Raw genomic sequence first — 20,403 nt, 5'->3', positions numbered from 1 at the left:
TTTCTTAATTCTATTAGTGCTTGCCTCTTAGCTAGTTCCAGGCACAACTCCGGGCTTTCTGTGCTTCAGCTCCGTGCACTCCGGGTAAAGTTTTCAGCAGCTCGTAAATCCTTTCTGTCTGATGTCCTGACTCCTGACCCCTGGCTGCAGTAAGTGGCAGGGTCCCAGCAGCACAGAAGAGCAGAGCGCGCCTCTCCCCCTGCCCCGTGTCTATGTTACCTCATGACAGCTGGTGTTCAGACCATCAGACCGCGGCCATCAACTTCATCCTGTCTACTGCGTGGCGGCCGCAGTGATTTTAGAAGTGCAGCGCGATCCTGTGCACAAGGCAAGCTGATGCTGCCTAGTGTGCTGGCTGCAGAAAACAGAACGCCGGCTGACAGCATGAAGGGGGCGACAGATCGAGCAGCCCACTACAGGGACCGGCCCTTCTGGCAAAGGACCGGCCCTTCTGGCATTTGCCAGAAATGCCCGATGGCCAGTCCGGCCCTGCTGTTATCCTCTGTGCTGGATTGTTGGACTTTTATTCTGTAACTGAACTGGATTTGTGTTCTGGAATATTTTATCCTTTGTGTGGTGGATTGTATATACGTTTATGGACGTTTCGTACTTTTGCCTAAATAAAGGTCTTGGAAATGTTTAAAAAAAAAAAAAAAATAGAAATATACACAAAATGATACCCACATAGCATATCACACCATCACAACCGTCTTTCTTTCTTTTCTAGGTTCCAGAACGGGATGAAAACTTCATTGATAATGACCTCCTAATTTCTATGGTAGAGGAGCAAGTCCCTTTGTGGGACACCCGAGTTCAGCAGCACTTGGACAATGTGGTCATCCGGCAGCTGTGGAATGAGGTGGCCCGAGCGATGATGGATGGCTGGGACAACGCCACGCCACGGGTCCACAAGGAACTTTGTAAGTATTTAAATGTTGTGTGATGCAGCATTGACCTTGGCTGGAATTACACAACTGTGTATGATGCTATAAACTCCTCTGAGTTTCTCGCATCACACACAGTTGTGTGATCCTGGCCGAAAGTGCATTGTTTTAACAATTTTTTTATTTTTTCACAGTGAACAAAGTCAGAACCCGTTGGCGTTCGATGAAGGATCGCTTCAACAAGGGCCTTCGTCAGGAGAGCCAGGTTCGCAGTAGTGCTGCAGCAAGAATCAGAGAATATAAATATCACCGCATGCTGGCGTTTTTGAGACCGGTCCTTGCCCAGAGAACGTAAGTATTTTTGTGGTGTATTGTATTGTGTTTTATTGCCTAATCTGTATTTTTCTAGTCCACATGAGTTGGTGCTTTTACTATTGTAAATTTTTGGTATTAATGTTTTACTTTTCTTTTCGCAGAACCCTTGAACCTGGATCTAGAGCGGTCCTTCCTCGAACAGGCACGGACCTGTCCCAGCCATCCACCAGCGAAGCAGTAAGTGGGCCGGCAACACAGACTGGAGACCAGGAAGCTAGTCCATCAGGTGTTCCCCTGTCCCAAGCCTCTGCCACTGTTTTTCGGAGTATTCCCGCCAGCGTCAGAGGGCCTCGGACAGGCCACTCATGCCCGAGTTTATTCACTTGAGCTCGATCTTTCATGATGGACTCAAGGCGCTGGGAGATAGACTGGAAAGTGGTTTCAACCATATTACTACACTTCTCCAGGATGTCAACCAATGCCTTGAACATATGAAAGCCAACCTCCAGAGACCAGCACATAATTTTTTTAATCAAATAGAACAGGGCATGTCGGAACACCTTACTCCTGATCTCCAGCTCAATGTCATGCAGGCCTGCAATACTGCTTACGTGCAGACTATGCAGCAGACTCGGTACATGCAGCAGACTCGGTACATGCAGCAGTCAGTGGGGGCATTTCCACCTCTGCCCACACTGACACGCTTGACCTCAATACAGAGTTCTCCTGCATACCACTGCACAGCCACCACCATTCCAAGCCCTGCCGGACACCACTACAGCACCACCACCATGCCGGGTGCTGCTGCACAGTCCACCGCCACCACCATGCCGAGTGCTGCTCCTGCTTGGACCTCTGCCCACACTTACACGCTTGACCTCAATACCGAGTTCTCCTGCATACCACTGCACGGCCACCACCATTCCAAGCCCTGCCGTACACCACTACAGCGCCACCACCATGCCGGGTGCTGCTGCACAGTCCACCGCCACCACCATGCCGAGTGCTGCTCCTGCTTGGACCTCCTCCACCACCACCACTGACATGCAGCAGCAACCAGACCCTGGCAGGCTGTCCAACAGCACCATGCCGCAGCAGCACCAGGATCCTGCCAAGCCATCCACCAGCACCAGGCAGCAACAGCACCAGGATCCTGCAACGCCATCCACCCGCACCATGCCGCCAGAAGACACTACGCCAACACTCCCCAGAAGACAGCAGCACAGAACACAGGAGAAGGAAGAAAAACAGCGGACTCTCGCACTCCCTCCCCCCTCACCTTTCAATGCGATGTCCGGTTTGTCTCTCCCTACAGTGTGTCTGTCCCGTCCCATGCCTCCACTACCATGCCTGACCTCCCTGACCCCACTACTTTCGTCACCCCTTCCCCCGCAACCCCTTCGTCATCTTTACCTAGTCAAACGTCATCTCTGCTCAACACACCCCAGTTCCGTCACCTTTCAGTCGCCGTAGTAAATGTAATTTTTTTTTTAATAAATGTGATTGTTTTTGGCTCTACTACTGTTCGGTTCTTTGTATTCCGCTGCTAACAACACACACCGTCCGCCGACTAAACACACTGCCCGTACACTTTGTGTTTTTGCCGCCTCATATCTCCAGGACTGACACAACTTGAACATTGCACTGCAGCTTTGCTTCTTGTGTCTGTCATGGAGCTATGAGTTGTCAAAAACAAATATGACTTTCATTTTCTCCAGCATCTCTTCAGTCTACGTAACATATTGGACGCAGAATGAAGAGACGATGGAGGTAAAACAAGGCATATCTATACTCACCTGGCCAGGTGTCAGAAATAGTGAATTCAGGATGCACAAAACCCAGCATCCTGAATTCACTATTTCTGACACCTGGCCTGGTGGTGAGTATAGATATGCCTTGTATTACCTCCATCGTCTCTTCATTCTGCATCCAATAGATACTGCAGACTTAAGAGACTCCGGATAGAATCAGAAGTCTTCCATAGCACTGACATCATAAGTGGATTTGAGTGGATTAAAGACAGAGGGCACTTGGTACACGTTTCAATACAGGTTTTTTATTACATCAAACATTACAGGAACATTTTAACATTACAAGTACATACACAAACACAACAGAACATTTTATTAAACCATTCCATCTTGCCATGCCACACGTCCGATATCAGAAACCAAGTAGGCAGCAAATTGGTCCCTCATTTGGGCAACTTCTACTGTTGACCGCAGAGGGTGATGCTGGTAATCTGGCAATGGGTTTGAAACAGGTTCATCCAGTTCAATGTTGGGTCGCCATTTAACCATTATGTAGTTATGTAGAACCACACAGGCTTTGACCACCTCATCGACTGTCTCTATTTTGAGATTAATGGCTGTTCCAAGAATGCGCCATTTTGAGACAAGAATCCCGAAGGTGCACTCTGCTGTTCTTCGGGCCCTGATCAGTCTGTAGTTATAAATCCTTTTAGTGTGGTTCAAGTCCTGACTGGAATATGCTTCAGTAGGTTTTCACACATCTGAAAGGCTTCATCCCCAACCATAACAAATGGCATCAGTGGGCCTTGAGTGTTGGGGAGAGGTCATGGCAGGAGGAAAATGTTTTCCATACAAGCGTCGGCCCATGTCCGAGTTTTTAAAAGTCTGGGAGTCATTGCAACGGCCAAAAGCTCCAATGTCCACGGCGATGAAGCGACAGTCCGCATCTGCAATCGCCATGAGCACAACAGAAAAATATTTTTTGTAGTTGAAGTACTCAGAACCATTTCTGGCGGATTTGATAATGTGTATGTGTTTTCCATCCACTGCTCCCAAACAGGGGAAATTACACACTCACCAGAATTTTTCGGAAAATTTCCAGCCACATTTCCACGCTGGGTAGGGGGATAAATTAATTCTGGAGAACGTTCCACAAAGCCCGGCAGGTGTCCGCAACTATTCCAGACAAGGTGGAAATTCCTAACCGGTACTGGAAGTGGAGGGATGATTTAGCTCTCTCCGGTAGCCAGAAATCTGCCAGAGAAAGAAAAAAATTACGAATAATAATATTTATGATGGGGTTTTGCAAAACACATGAAAAAAACAAATAATACATGGCAGAACAATAATAATTATGACAGACGTTTATTTTGAAGTATTACATACCTTAATGTGACCAGGAGACGTTCCTCTGCAGGAATCGCTCTACGGAGCTGGGTGTCCTGTCTCCGGATGGCTCCTTGGACACGACCAAGCAAATCCCGGAAGGTCTCTTGAGACATCCTGCTATATTCCACAAATTTCCGGGTTGGCATGGAGCTCGCTTTATAGGGTGTGGTAGGCTCCACGGCTCTCCCAGACTTCGATAATGGGGTGTCTCCAAAAACGTCGATGCTGTGTTCTCCGTCTTTCTCTGTTTCTTTGTTGCTCACAAGCAAACGCACAGGCAAGAAACAGCTTGAGATCCAAATCCAGGTTATAGTAAAAGCTCTCCATGCGAAGATCCATCGTGACGCAGGATACAGGAGCACAATCTGAAGATTTCAGCTGTACAAAGTGTCTATATAAAGACTTCCCATGAGACACGACCTGGTAAATTTTTCACCTTTACAACTCATGTGCATAAAAAGCACAAATGCATGCAAACGTTGCTTTTTTTAACCGCATGCATAAGGTCGTGCGTTTGTGGTTGTGGACGATGCGCTGCAGACACAAACGCAAATGTGAACCTAGCCTTAGACTTTGTCAGGGCCCAGAAAGCTGCAGGCGCCCTAGAGACTGTTTCCGGTAAATACAGCGTTCGCCCCTTCCCAAATAGACCAAGGTGGGACTGTAGACCCCGAACTGCTGTCGAGGACATGTATCTCTTGTAGAGTACTAACCAATATTTCTCTCTGTACAGAATGTCCTGTAAATGATGCTGTGAATATGGTTAGTGTGATAGCAATCCTTCGTGAATACAGTAGAAGCAGGTTGTGGATGGTGCCTGTTGTCTCCGCTGTTGCATTACATGTGGGCAGAGCTGTGTTTGGGGCAGAGCTGTGGGCAGAGCTGTATAGAGGGGAGGTCTGGGCTCTGGGCTCTGCACATTCCTGCTCGCTGTCACTGGTGTCTCAGCCGACTGAACAGATCATGACACTGAGGTATGTGCGGAGAAGACAGGCTGCCAACACTGAGCACTTGGGGGGTGCAGTGCGACATATTGGGGGGTGCAGTGTGACATATTGTGGGGTGCAGTGTGACATATTGGGGGGTGCAGTGTGACATATTGTGGGGTAAGGTATAACATTGGGGGATAAGGTGTAACATTGGGGGATACAGTGTGACATTGGGGGATAAAGTGTGACATTGGTGGATACAGTGTAACTGGGGGGATAAAGTGTAACTGGGGGGATACAGTGTGTCACATTCTGGGATGGGATACAGTGTGACATATCGGGGAATATAGTCTGGTATATTGGGGGAAACATTATGACATAAAGGTGGACATTGTGTGCAATAATGGGGGTACAGTTTAACATTGGGGGATTCACTGTGATATATTGAGGAATTTAGTGTGAGATATTGGGGGATGCGCACATGGAAAGAAAAATCCAGCTCCAGGAATAAAAAGTATCAAAAATTTATTTAAACATATTAAAATTTGGAAAACTGCTGACAAGTGAAAAATTACATCATTTGGATGGAAGCTACCATGTAGTCGCACAAATGGCGCTCATAGACATCAGCATGAGACGAAACAAACGCACCCAATATATAACCACTACTACAGATACATACACGACAGATATTGGGGGATACAGTGTGACATATGGGGGATACAGTGTGACATATGGGGGATACAGAGTGATATATTGGGGGATATAGTGTGACATATTGGGGGATATAGTGTGACATATTGGGGGATACAGTGTGATATATTGGGGGATACAGTGTGATATATTGGGGGATACAGTGTGACATATGGGGGATACAGTGTGACATATGGGGGGATATAGTGTGACATATTGGGGGATATAGTGTGACATATTGGGGGATACAGTGTGATATATTGGGGGATACAGTGTGATATATTGGGGGATACAGTGTGACATATTGGGGGATACAGTGTGATATATTGGGGGATACAGTGTGATATATTGGGGGATACAGTGTGACATATGGGGGATACAGTGTGACATATGGGGGATACAGTGTGACATATTGGGGGATACAGTGTGATATATTGGGGGGTGTGATATATTGGGGGATACAGTGTGATATATTGGGGGATACAGTGTGATATATTGGGGGATACAGTGTGATATATTGGGGGGTGTGATATATTGGGGGATACAGTGTGATATATTGGGGGATACAGTGTGATATATTGGGGGATACAGTGTGACATATTGGGGGATACAGTGTGATATATTGGGGGATACAGTGTGATATATTGGGGGATACAGTGTGACATATGGGGGATACAGTGTGACATATTGGGGGATACAGTGTGATATATTGGGGGATACAGTGTGATATATTGGGGGATACAGTGTGACATATGGGGGATACAGTGTGACATATGGGGGATACAGTGTGACATATTGGGGGATACAGTGTGATATATTGGGGGGTGTGATATATTGGGGGATACAGTGTGATATATTGGGGGATACAGTGTGATATATTGGGGGATACAGTGTGATATATTGGGGGGTGTGATATATTGGGGGATACAGTGTGATATATTGGGGGATACAGTGTGATATATTGGGGGATACAGTGTGACATATTGGGGGATACAGTGTGATATATTGGGGGATACAGTGTGATATATTGGGGGATACAGTGTGATATATTGGGGGATACAGTGTGATATATTGGGGGATACAGTGTGACATATGGGGGATACAGTGTGACATATGGGGGATACAGTGTGACATATTGGGGGATACAGTGTGATATATTGGGGGATATAGTGTGACATATTGGGGGATATAGTGTGACATATTGGGGGATACAGTGTGATATATTGGGGGATACAGTGTGATATATTGGGGGATACAGTGTGACATATGGGGGATACAGTGTGACATATGGGGGGATATAGTGTGACATATTGGGGGATATAGTGTGACATATTGGGGGATACAGTGTGATATATTGGGGGATACAGTGTGATATATTGGGGGATACAGTGTGACATATTGGGGGATACAGTGTGATATATTGGGGGATACAGTGTGATATATTGGGGGATACAGTGTGACATATGGGGGATACAGTGTGACATATGGGGGATACAGTGTGACATATTGGGGGATACAGTGTGATATATTGGGGGGTGTGATATATTGGGGGATACAGTGTGATATATTGGGGGATACAGTGTGATATATTGGGGGATACAGTGTGATATATTGGGGGGTGTGATATATTGGGGGATACAGTGTGATATATTGGGGGATACAGTGTGATATATTGGGGGATACAGTGTGACATATTGGGGGATACAGTGTGATATATTGGGGGATACAGTGTGATATATTGGGGGATACAGTGTGACATATGGGGGATACAGTGTGACATATGGGGGATACAGTGTGACATATTGGGGGATACAGTGTGATATATTGGGGGGTGTGATATATTGGGGGATACAGTGTGATATATTGGGGGATACAGTGTGATATATTGGGGGATACAGTGTGATATATTGGGGGGTGTGATATATTGGGGGATACAGTGTGATATATTGGGGGATACAGTGTGATATATTGGGGGATACAGTGTGATATATTGGGGGATACAGTGTGACATATTGGGGGATACAGTGTGATATATTGGGGGATATAGTGTGATATATTGGGGGATACAGTGTGATATATTGGGGGGTGTGATATATTGGGGGATACAGTGTGATATATTGGGGTATACAGTGTGACATATTGGGGGATACAGTGTGATATATTGGGGGATATAGTGTGATATATTGGGGGATACAGTGTGACATATTGGGGGATACAGTGTGACATATTGGGGGGTACAGTGTGATATATTGGGGGATACAGTGTGACATATTGGGGGGTACAGTGTGATATATTGGGGGATACAGTGTGACATATTGGGGGGTACAGTGTGATATATTGGGGGATACAGTGTGACATATTGGGAGATACAGTGTGACATATTGGGGGATACAGTGTGATATATTGGGGGATACAGTGTGACATTGGGGGATACAGTGTGACATATTGGCGGATACAGTGTGACATATTGGGGGATACAGTGTAACATATTGGGGGATACAGTGTGACATATTGGGGGATACAGTGTGACATATTGGGGGATACAGTGTGACATATTGGGGGATACAGTGTAACATATTGGGGGATACAGTGTGACATATTGGGGGATACAGTGTGACATATTGGGGGATACAGTGTGATATATTGGGGGGTACAGTGTGATATATTGGGGGATACAGTGTGATATATTGGGGGATATAGTGTGATATATTGGGGGATACAGTGTGATATATTGGGGGATATAGTGTGATATATTGGGGGATACAGTGTGATATATTGGGGGATACAGTGTGATATATTGGGGGATATAGTGTGATATATTGGGGGATACAGTGTGACATATTGGGGGGTACAGTGTGACATATTGGGGGGTACAGTGTGACATATTGGGGGGTACAGTGTGATATATTGGGGGATTACAGTGTGACATATTGGGGGATACAGTGTGATATATTGGGGGATACAGTGTGATATATTGGGGGGTACAGTGTGATATATTGGGGGATACTGTGTGACATATTGGGGGATACAGTGTGACATATTGGGGGATACAGTGTAACATATTGGGGGATACAGTGTGACATATTGGGGGATACAGTGTGACATATTGGGGGATACAGTGTAACATATTGGGGGATACAGTGTGACATATTGGGGGATACAGTGTGACATATTGGGGGATACAGTGTGACATATTGGGGGATACAGTGTAACATATTGGGGGATACAGTGTGACATATTGGGGGATACAGTGTGACATATTGGGGGATACAGTGTGACATATTGGGGGATACAGTGTGATATATTGGGGGGTGTGATATATTGGGGGATACAGTGTGATATATTGGGGGATACAGTGTGACATATTGGGGGATACAGTGTGACATATTGGGGGATACAGTGTGATATATTGGGGGATACAGTGTGATATATTGGGGGATATAGTGTGATATATTGGGGGATACAGTGTGATATATTGGGGGTGTGATATATTGGGGGATACAGTGTGACATATTGGGGGATACAGTGTGACATATTGGAGGATACAGTGTGATATATTGGGGGATACAGTGTGATATATTGGGGGATATAGTGTGATATATTGGGGGATACAGTGTGATATATTGGGGGTGTGATATATTGGGGGATACAGTGTGATATATTGGGGGATACAGTGTGACATATTGGGGGGTACAGTGTGACATATTGGGGGGTACAGTGTGAAATATTGGGGGATACAGTGTGACATATTGGGGGGTACAGTGTGACATATTGGGGGGTGCAGTGTGATATATTGGGGGATACAGTGACATATTGGGAGATACAGTGTGACATATTGGGGGGTACAGTGTGATATATTGGGGGATACAGTGTGATATATTGGGGGATACAGTGTGATATATTGGGGGATACAGTGTGAAATATTGGGGGGTACAGTGTAACATATTGGGGGATACAGTGTAACATATTGGGGGGTGTGATATATTGGGGGATATAGTGTGATATATTGGGGGATACAGTGTGACATATTGGGGGATACAGTGTGATATATTGGGGGGTGTGATATATTGGGGGATACAGTGTGACATATTGGGGGATACAGTGTGACATATTGGGGGATACAGTGTGATATATTGGAGGATACAGTGTGATATATTGGGGGATACAGTGTGATATATTGGGGGATATAGTGTGATATATTGGGGGATACAGTGTGATATATTGGGGGTGTGATATATTGGGGGATACAGTGTGATATATTGGGGGATACAGTGTGACATATTGGGGGGTACAGTGTGACATATTGGGGGGTACAGTGTGAAATATTGGGGGATACAGTGTGACATATTGGGGGGTACAGTGTGACATATTGGGGGGTGCAGTGTGATATATTGGGGGATACAGTGACATATTGGGAGATACAGTGTGACATATTGGGGGGTACAGTGTGATATATTGGGGGATACAGTGTGATATATTGGGGGATACAGTGTGATATATTGGGGGATACAGTGTGAAATATTGGGGGGTACAGTGTGACATATTGGGGGGTGCAGTGTGAAATATTGGGGGATACAGTGTGACATATTGGGGGGTACAGTGTGATATATTGGGGGATACAGTGACATATTGGGAGATACAGTGTGACATATTGGGGGATACAGTGTGATATATTGGGGGATACAGTGTGATATATTGGGGGATACAGTGTGACATATTGGGGGGTACAGTGTGATATATTGGGGGATACAGTGTGACATATTGGGAGATACAGTGTGACATATTAGGGGATACAGTGTGACATATTGGGGGATACAGTGTGACATATTGGGGGATACATTGTAACATATTGGAGGATACAGTGTGACATATTGGGGGATACAGTGTGACTTATTGGGGGATACAGTGTGACATATTGGGGGGTACAGTGTGACATATTGGGGGATACAGTGTGACATATTGGGGGATACAGTGTGACATATTGGGGGATACAGTGTGACATATTGGGGGGTACAGTGTGACATATTGGGGGATACAGTGTGACATATTGGGGGATACAGTGTGACATATTGGGGGGTACAGTGTGACATATTGGGGGATACAGTGTGACATATTGGGGGATACAGTGTGACATATTGGTGGATACATTGTGACATATTGGAGGATACAGTGTGACATATTGGGGGATACAGTGTGACATATTGGGGGATACAGTGTGACATATTGGGGGGTACAGTGTGATATAGTGGGGGTACAGTGTGACATATTGGGGGATACTGTGTAACATATTGGGCGATACAGTGTGACATATTGGGGGGTAAGTGTGAAATATTGAGGGATACTGTGTGACATATTGGGGGATACAGTGTGACATATTGGGGGATACTGTGTAACATATTGGGGGATACCAGGTGACATATTGGTGGATACAGTGTAACATATTGGGGGATACAGTGTGACATATTGGGGGATACAGTGTGACATATTGGGGGATACAGTGTGATATATTGGGGGATACAGTGTGACATATTGGGGGATACAGTGTGACATATTGGAGGATACAGTGTAACATATTGGGGGATACAGTGTGACATATTGGGGGATACAGTGTGACATATTGGGGGATACAGTGTGACATATTGGAGTTTACAGTGTGACATATTGGGGGATACTGTGTAACATATTGGGGGATACAGTGTGACATATTGGGGGATACAGTGTAACATATTGGGGGATACAGTGTGACATATTGGGGGATACAGTGTGACATATTGGGGGATACAGTGTGATATATTGGGGGATACAGTGTGACATATTGGGGGATACAGTGTGACATATTGGAGGATACAGTGTAACATATTGGGGGATACAGTGTGACATATTGGGGGATACAGTGTGACATATTGGGGGATACAGTGTGACATATTGGGGGATACAGTGTGACATATTGAGGGGTACATTGTAACATATTGGGGGATACCAGGTGACATATTGGAGGATACAGTGTGACATATTGGGGGATACAGTGTGAAATATTGGGGGATACAGTGTGACATATTGGGGGGTACAGTGTGACATATTGGGGGGTGCAGTGTGATATATTGGGGGATACAGTGACATATTGGGAGATACAGTGTGACATATTGGGGGGTACAGTGTGATATATTGGGGGATACAGTGTGATATATTGGGGGATACAGTGTGATATATTGGGGGATACAGTGTGAAATATTGGGGGGTACAGTGTAACATATTGGGGGATACAGTGTAACATATTGGGGGGTGTGATATATTGGGGGATATAGTGTGATATATTGGGGGATACAGTGTGACATATTGGGGGATACAGTGTGATATATTGGGGGGTGTGATATATTGGGGGATACAGTGTGACATATTGGGGGATACAGTGTGACATATTGGGGGATACAGTGTGATATATTGGAGGATACAGTGTGATATATTGGGGGATACAGTGTGATATATTGGGGGATATAGTGTGATATATTGGGGGATACAGTGTGATATATTGGGGGTGTGATATATTGGGGGATACAGTGTGATATATTGGGGGATACAGTGTGACATATTGGGGGGTACAGTGTGACATATTGGGGGGTACAGTGTGAAATATTGGGGGATACAGTGTGACATATTGGGGGGTACAGTGTGACATATTGGGGGGTGCAGTGTGATATATTGGGGGATACAGTGACATATTGGGAGATACAGTGTGACATATTGGGGGGTACAGTGTGATATATTGGGGGATACAGTGTGATATATTGGGGGATACAGTGTGATATATTGGGGGATACAGTGTGAAATATTGGGGGGTACAGTGTGACATATTGGGGGGTGCAGTGTGAAATATTGGGGGATACAGTGTGACATATTGGGGGGTACAGTGTGATATATTGGGGGATACAGTGACATATTGGGAGATACAGTGTGACATATTGGGGGATACAGTGTGATATATTGGGGGATACAGTGTGATATATTGGGGGATACAGTGTGACATATTGGGGGGTACAGTGTGATATATTGGGGGATACAGTGTGACATATTGGGAGATACAGTGTGACATATTAGGGGATACAGTGTGACATATTGGGGGATACAGTGTGACATATTGGGGGATACATTGTAACATATTGGAGGATACAGTGTGACATATTGGGGGATACAGTGTGACTTATTGGGGGATACAGTGTGACATATTGGGGGGTACAGTGTGACATATTGGGGGATACAGTGTGACATATTGGGGGATACAGTGTGACATATTGGGGGATACAGTGTGACATATTGGGGGGTACAGTGTGACATATTGGGGGATACAGTGTGACATATTGGGGGATACAGTGTGACATATTGGGGGGTACAGTGTGACATATTGGGGGATACAGTGTGACATATTGGGGGATACAGTGTGACATATTGGTGGATACATTGTGACATATTGGAGGATACAGTGTGACATATTGGGGGATACAGTGTGACATATTGGGGGATACAGTGTGACATATTGGGGGGTACAGTGTGATATAGTGGGGGTACAGTGTGACATATTGGGGGATACTGTGTAACATATTGGGCGATACAGTGTGACATATTGGGGGGTAAGTGTGAAATATTGAGGGATACTGTGTGACATATTGGGGGATACAGTGTGACATATTGGGGGATACTGTGTAACATATTGGGGGATACCAGGTGACATATTGGTGGATACAGTGTAACATATTGGGGGATACAGTGTGACATATTGGGGGATACAGTGTGACATATTGGGGGATACAGTGTGATATATTGGGGGATACAGTGTGACATATTGGGGGATACAGTGTGACATATTGGAGGATACAGTGTAACATATTGGGGGATACAGTGTGACATATTGGGGGATACAGTGTGACATATTGGGGGATACAGTGTGACATATTGGGGGATACAGTGTGACATATTGAGGGGTACATTGTAACATATTGGGGGATACCAGGTGACATATTGGAGGATACAGTGTGACATATTGGGGGATACAGTGTGATATATTGGGGGATACAGTGTGACATATTGGAGGTTACAGTGTGACATATTGGGGGATACTGTGTAACATATTGGGGGATACAGTGTGATATATTGGGGGATACAGTGTGACATATTGAGGGGTACATTGTAACATATTGGGGGATACAGTGTGACATATTGGGGGATACTGTGTAACATATTGGGGGATACAGTGTGACATATTGGAGGATACAGTGTGACATATTGGAGGATACAGTGTGACATATTGGAGGTTACAGTGTGATATATTGGGGGATACCAGGTGACATATTGGGGGATACAGTGTGACATATTGGGGGATACAGTGTGACATATTGGGGGATACAGTGTGATATATTGGGGGATACAGTGTGACATATTGGGGGATACAGTGTGACATATTGGAGGATACAGTGTAACATATTGGGGGATACAGTGTGATATATTGGGGGATACAGTGTGACATATTGGAGGTTACAGTGTGACATATTGGGGGATACTGTGTAACATATTGGGGGATACAGTGTGATATATTGGGGGATACAGTGTGACATATTGAGGGGTACATTGTAACATATTGGGGGATACAGTGTGACATATTGGGGGATACAGTGTGACATATTGGAGGATACAGTGTGACATATTGGAGGATACAGTGTGACATATTGGGGGATACAGTGTGACATATTGTGGGGTACATTGTAACATATTGGGGGATACCAGGTGACATATTGGGGGGTACAGTGTGATATATTGGGGGATACTGTGTAACATATTGGGGGATACAGTGTGACATATTGGAGGATACAGTGTGACATATTGGGGGATACAGTGTGACATATTGTGGGGTACATTGTAACATATTGGGGGATACCAGGTGACATATTGGGGGGTACAGTGTGATATATTGTGATTACAGTGCTGTCGCCCTTCCTCTTCACATTGTATACAGCTGACTTTCAGTATAAATCAGATTTTTGTCACCTCCATAAATTCTCAGATGACTCAGTGATTGTAGGGGGCATTGTGGGGGGCCGGGGGAGGAGGAATATAGAAGCCTGGTTTCTGACTTTGAGGATTGGTGCCGGACTGTCTAGAACTAAACGTGAAGAAAACCAAGGAGTTGGTGGTGAGTTATAGAAGGAAAAAGGAGGATCACTTACCGATCACTATTACTGGCCAGGAGGTGGAGATGGTTGAGAGCTACAAATATTTGGGGATCACCTTGACAGTAAACTCGATTGGAGGTGTCATACGGAGGAGGTTTACAAGAAGGGAATGAGCAGACGGTACTTTCTTCGGAAGCTCAGGTCGTTCAATGTGTGCAGTAAAATGCTGGAAATGTTCTACCAGTCCGTTGTGGCAAGCGCCATCTTTTTTGCTATCATATGCTGGGGCAGTAGTGTGCGAGTAGCTGACGCTGATAAGCTCAACAAACTTATCGAGAAGACAAGCGCGGCTGTTGGCCTCCATCTGGACTCTTCTGAGGAGGTATTGGAGGACAGGATTCAGAAGAAGTGTAGGGCTATAATGATCGATAATACACACCCGCTATACGAGCAGAAGAGCACGTTCAGCAGCCGCCTGATCCTACTAAGGTGCAAGGAGAAATTCAGGAAATCGTTTGTGCCTACTGCTATGGGGATGTATAACAATCTCCAAAGGGTGGTAGACAACAATGACCTATGGCTGGTGTACTAATGTTAATTAAGTTACATATACCTGAACCACCCACATTTATTTGTTATGTAATGTTAGTATACCTGTGCAAGATTTGTGTCCTAATATTTTATGTGCTGCTGTTTGTATTGCTGCTGTAATACCGTAATTTCCCCCGGGATCAATAAAGTGTATCGTATCGTATTGGTGGATTCAGTGTTATATTGGGGTATACAGCATGATATATTGGGGGATGCAGTGTGACATATTGGAGATACAGTGGAACATTGAAGGATACAGTGTGACATACTGTGGGATGCAATGTAATATTGGGGGTTACTGTGGGACATATTGGGGATATAGTGTAACATTGGGGGATAGAGTAATGATGGTGGATGTATCCTAAAGTGTTGGGGACATAGTGAGCCATGTTGGGGGATGTATGGTGAAATGTTTGATGGATAAAGTGAGTCATGTTGGTTGATGTATAGTGAAATGTTGGGGGATAAGGCGAGTCATGTTGGGAGATATATAGGGAAGTGTTTGGGGGATACAGTTAGCCATGTTTGAGGATGCATGGTGAAATGTTGGGGGATATAGTGAGCCATGTTGCCGGAGGCATTATGAAGTGGTGAATGTCAGGAAAATATGAATTATTTTCCATTGTTCTGGGGACACAACCAGAGCTGGCCTACTGCTCCTCCCACCATTGGTTTCTGTAGGACCAAATCCCACATACAGCCCCTCTCTCTTTCTCTGTGAATTCCCCCCATCCCTTCAAGCAAATGGTCAGCTTGGAATGCGGAGTTTTGTTGCCTGCCAGGACTAGCAGAGCTGAATGCGTTTTTCCCTTCAAAAAACTCTTTGTCTTCTAAGCTAAAAACACTCAAAGTCAAATTCAATAATACACATTAATCCCAGAGACATGAAAATTAGATTTCCAGGACCTGGGCACTTAGGGTTATGCATGGCAGCGTTTTTGTGGCATTTAGGGCCATCAGAAACCTGGGAAATGGATATCTGCCCACCCGCAAATCCTAGACATACCATGTGTGGACTCTAAAAAATGGTATAATCGCAAGGGAAAAAATAATGCCAATATCTTTGAAACACACAAGAGACGGTCCAGTAACCGTCACCTCAAAGAAGCAACCACATCCATATAAGATCCAATAATGTTTTATTGAAAAATATAACAAAAACGTTAAAAATAGCCACATATCCAAAATCTCACCATATTATAACCCCAAAGAGGGTAAACAGCCGGCATATTTCGATAAACAATCAGCAGGAGTAAAGACAGCTCTATATTTAAGTGTTCCTTCGTTGGATTTAAACATATACAAATCCTAATGAATCGTTCAGGTGCTAAATAGCATCCTAATTGCTCACAATTCCTGTTATCAACCAGTGTTATACTAAAGGGATTATTTAGGTGCTGAAAAGCATCCTAATTACTCACTATTAGGGCTGAACATAAAGCAATTGTTGAGCGCCTTAATTCTAAATCATAGGAAGAGATATGTGCATAAACTTATTCCCAAGTGGGCGCGGAGGGTCGTTCACCGGCACAAGTGTCTTCATTACGGCTACCACGGTGGTAAGGTGCTTTTACTACCACTTTTGGGAATAAGAGGTCGGTGGTGGCAGCATAGTTTATTTATTTATTTATGTGGTGTTGGTAACTTGATGGTGACTGGATAGAGGTATATATATGTTCCTATCAGGAACTGGTGGCATATATACACTCACCGGCCACTTTATTAGGTACACCTGTCCAACTTCTTGTTAACACTTAATTTCTAATCAGCCAATCACATGGCGGCAACTCAGTGCATTTAGGCATGTAGACATGGTCAAGACAATCTCCTGCAGTTCAAACCGAGCATCAGTATGGGGAAGAAAGGTGATTTGAGTGCCTTTGAACGTGGCATGGTTGTTGGTGCCAGAAGGGCTGGTCTGAGTATTTCAGAAACTGCTGATCTACTGGGATTTTCACGCACAACCATCTCTAGGGTTTACAGAGAATGGTCCGAAAAAGAAAAAAAATCCAGTGAGCGGCAGTTCTGTGGGCGGAAATGCCTTGTTGATGCCAGAGGTCAGAGGAGAATGGGCAGACTGGTTCGAGCTGATAGAAAGGCAACAGTGACTCAAATCGCCACCCGTTACAACCAAGGTAGGCCTAAGAGCATCTCTGAACGCACAGTGCGTCGAACTTTGAGGCAGATGGGCTACAGCAGCAGAAGACCACACCGGGTACCACTCCTTTCAGCTAAGAACAGGAAACTGAGGCTACAATTTGTACAAGCTCATCGAAATTGGACAGTAGAAGATTGGAAAAATGTTGCTTGGTCTGATGAGTCTCGATTTCTGCTGCGACATTCGGATGGTAGGGTCAGAATTTGGCGTAAACAACATGAAAGCATGGATCCATCCTGCCTTGTATGGAGCATCTTTGGGATGTGCAGCCGACAAATCTGCGGCAACTGTGTTATGCCATCATGTCAATATGGACCAAAATCTCTGAGGAATGCTTCCAGCACCTTGTTGGATCTATGCCACGAAGAATTGAGGCAGTTCTGAAGGCAAAAGGGGTCCAACCCGTTACTAGCATGGTGTACCTAATAAAGTGGCCGGTGAGTGTACATCCTGTCACATCACATGCCGCAATATTCAACATAAATTAGAGCAGCTGCGCTCATTTTCTTATCCTCTGTCAATACCTATATTGGTCAGTAGGGTAAGATGGCGTCAGAGAGTTGCAAGTTCCTACTAAGTTCATGACAGTGTTAGGGATATAGGGAGTCGTGTTGGGAGATGCATGGTGAAGTGTTGAGGGATATAGTGAGCCATGTTGGGGGATGCATGGAGAAGTGTTGGGGATATAGTGAGCCATGTTGGGGGATGTTCTGGGACCTGTAGTCCCTCAAGAGTGTGTATATCTATGGTGTAGTTGTAAGGGAGACTTATTAGGCTAGTTGTGTGAGATGGGCGGGACAAACTAGCCACACAAACGCACTCCCATCTAGGGGAGTGGTTGGTAGCATATAATGTGACTGAGGTCTGGTCACATGGGCTCTGAGTGTGGATCTGAATGGTCTGTGCTGGAAGGTCCTGGAGGGAGCCCCATGTGTTGGGAGTGTCGGCTCCCTGAAGAGCACATGGCGGGGGCTCTGGACCTCGCACAGACCAGACTGTGGAACGGAGGGAGATCCGTGTTATACTGACCGGGGTCAGAGTGAGAATGTCTGTCTGAAGGATGCCTCTGGTGAAGAGAGGTATCCGAGAACCTGTGCAGCAATGGCAGGTAACGAATGGAGATTCGTGTTGTACTGACCGGGGTCAGAGAAAAGGAAAGACAGAGTGTGAACGTCTGCAGGATGCCTCTAAGGAAGAGAGGTATCCGAGAACCTGTGCGGCACCCACAGGTAATGGGAAGGAACCGTGTTGTACTGCAACACCGCAGGGGTCGGTATTGGGACCTGTTCTCTTCAACATATTCATTAATGATCTGGTAGAAGGTTTACACAGTAAAATATTGATATTTGCAGATGATACAAAACTATGTAAAGCAGTTAATACAAGAGAAGATAGTATTCTGCTACAGATGGATCTGGATAAGTTGGAAACTTGGGCTGAAAGGTGGCAGATGAGGTTAAACAATGATAAATGTAAGGTTATACACATGGGAAGAAAGAATAAATATCACCATTACACACTGAACGGGAAACCACTGGGTAAATCTGACAGGGAGAAGGACTTGGGGATCCTAGTTAATGATAAACTTACCTGGAGCAGCCAGTGCCAGGCAGCAGCTGCCAAGGCAAACAGGATCATGGGGTGCATTAAAAGAGGTCTGGATACACATGATGAGAGCATTATACTGCCTCTGTACAAATCCCTAGTTAGACCGCACATGGAGTACTGTGTCCAGTTTTGGGCACCGGTGCTCAAGAAGGATATAATGGAACTAGAGAGAGTACAAAGGAGGGCAACAAAATTAACAAAGGGGATGGGAGAACTACAATACCCAGATAGATTAGCGAAATTAGGATTATTTAGTCTAGAAAAAAGACGACTGAGGGGCGATCTAATAACCATGTATAAGTATATAAGGGGACAATACAAATATCTCGCTGAGGATCTGTTTATACCAAGGAAGGTGACGGGCACAAGGGGGCATTCTTTGCGTCTGGAGGAGAGAAGGTTTTTCCACCAAAATAGAAGAGGATTCTTTACTGTTAGGGCAGTGAGAATCTGGAATTGCTTGCCTGAGGAGGTGGTGATGGCGAACTCAGTTGAGGGGTTCAAGAGAGGCCTGGATGTCTTCCTGGAGCAGAACAATATTGTATCATACAATTATTAGGTTCTGTAGAAGGACGTAGATCTGGGGATTTATTATGATGGAATATAGGCTGAACTGGATGGACAAATGTCTTTTTTCGGCCTTACTATGTAACTATGTAACTATGTACTGATCTGGGTCAGAGTGAAAGAAGAGAGACACATTGTGTATGGGGCACCTCTGAGGCCAAGAGGTGTCCAGGAACCCATGAAGGTTGCCAACGGGTAACGGTCTGAAAACCGTGTGTAATGCTGACCGGGGTCAGAGACGGACTGTGGTAAAGTTGAATATGTCCACATACTGTTCAAGCTGTTACTAAGTTCCTGTGGATGTGGTTTATGTTGTGCAAAATAAACCTAAAAGTCTGTTTTATAAGAAAACCGTGC

General features: G+C 44.9%; 1 protein-coding gene across 1 annotated transcript in view; it reads left to right on the top strand.

Annotated features, from left to right (window-relative positions):
• Window positions 1-5,232: 5,232 nt before the first annotated feature.
• Window positions 5,233-20,403, top strand: part of SLC4A2 (solute carrier family 4 member 2) — a 334,039-nt gene continuing 318,868 nt past the window's right edge. Inside the window, exon 1 of the mRNA XM_077267743.1 lies at window positions 5,233-5,313. The gene's annotated coding sequence lies outside the window, so the exon portion shown is untranslated. The remainder of the gene's footprint in view (window positions 5,314-20,403) is intronic.

This window comes from Ranitomeya variabilis, chromosome 6, assembly GCF_051348905.1.
Source record: "Ranitomeya variabilis isolate aRanVar5 chromosome 6, aRanVar5.hap1, whole genome shotgun sequence".
Classification (NCBI taxonomy): Eukaryota; Metazoa; Chordata; class Amphibia; order Anura; family Dendrobatidae; genus Ranitomeya; species Ranitomeya variabilis.
Note: the sequence above shows the minus strand (reverse complement) of the source record. Positions and strands in the feature narration are given on the sequence as shown.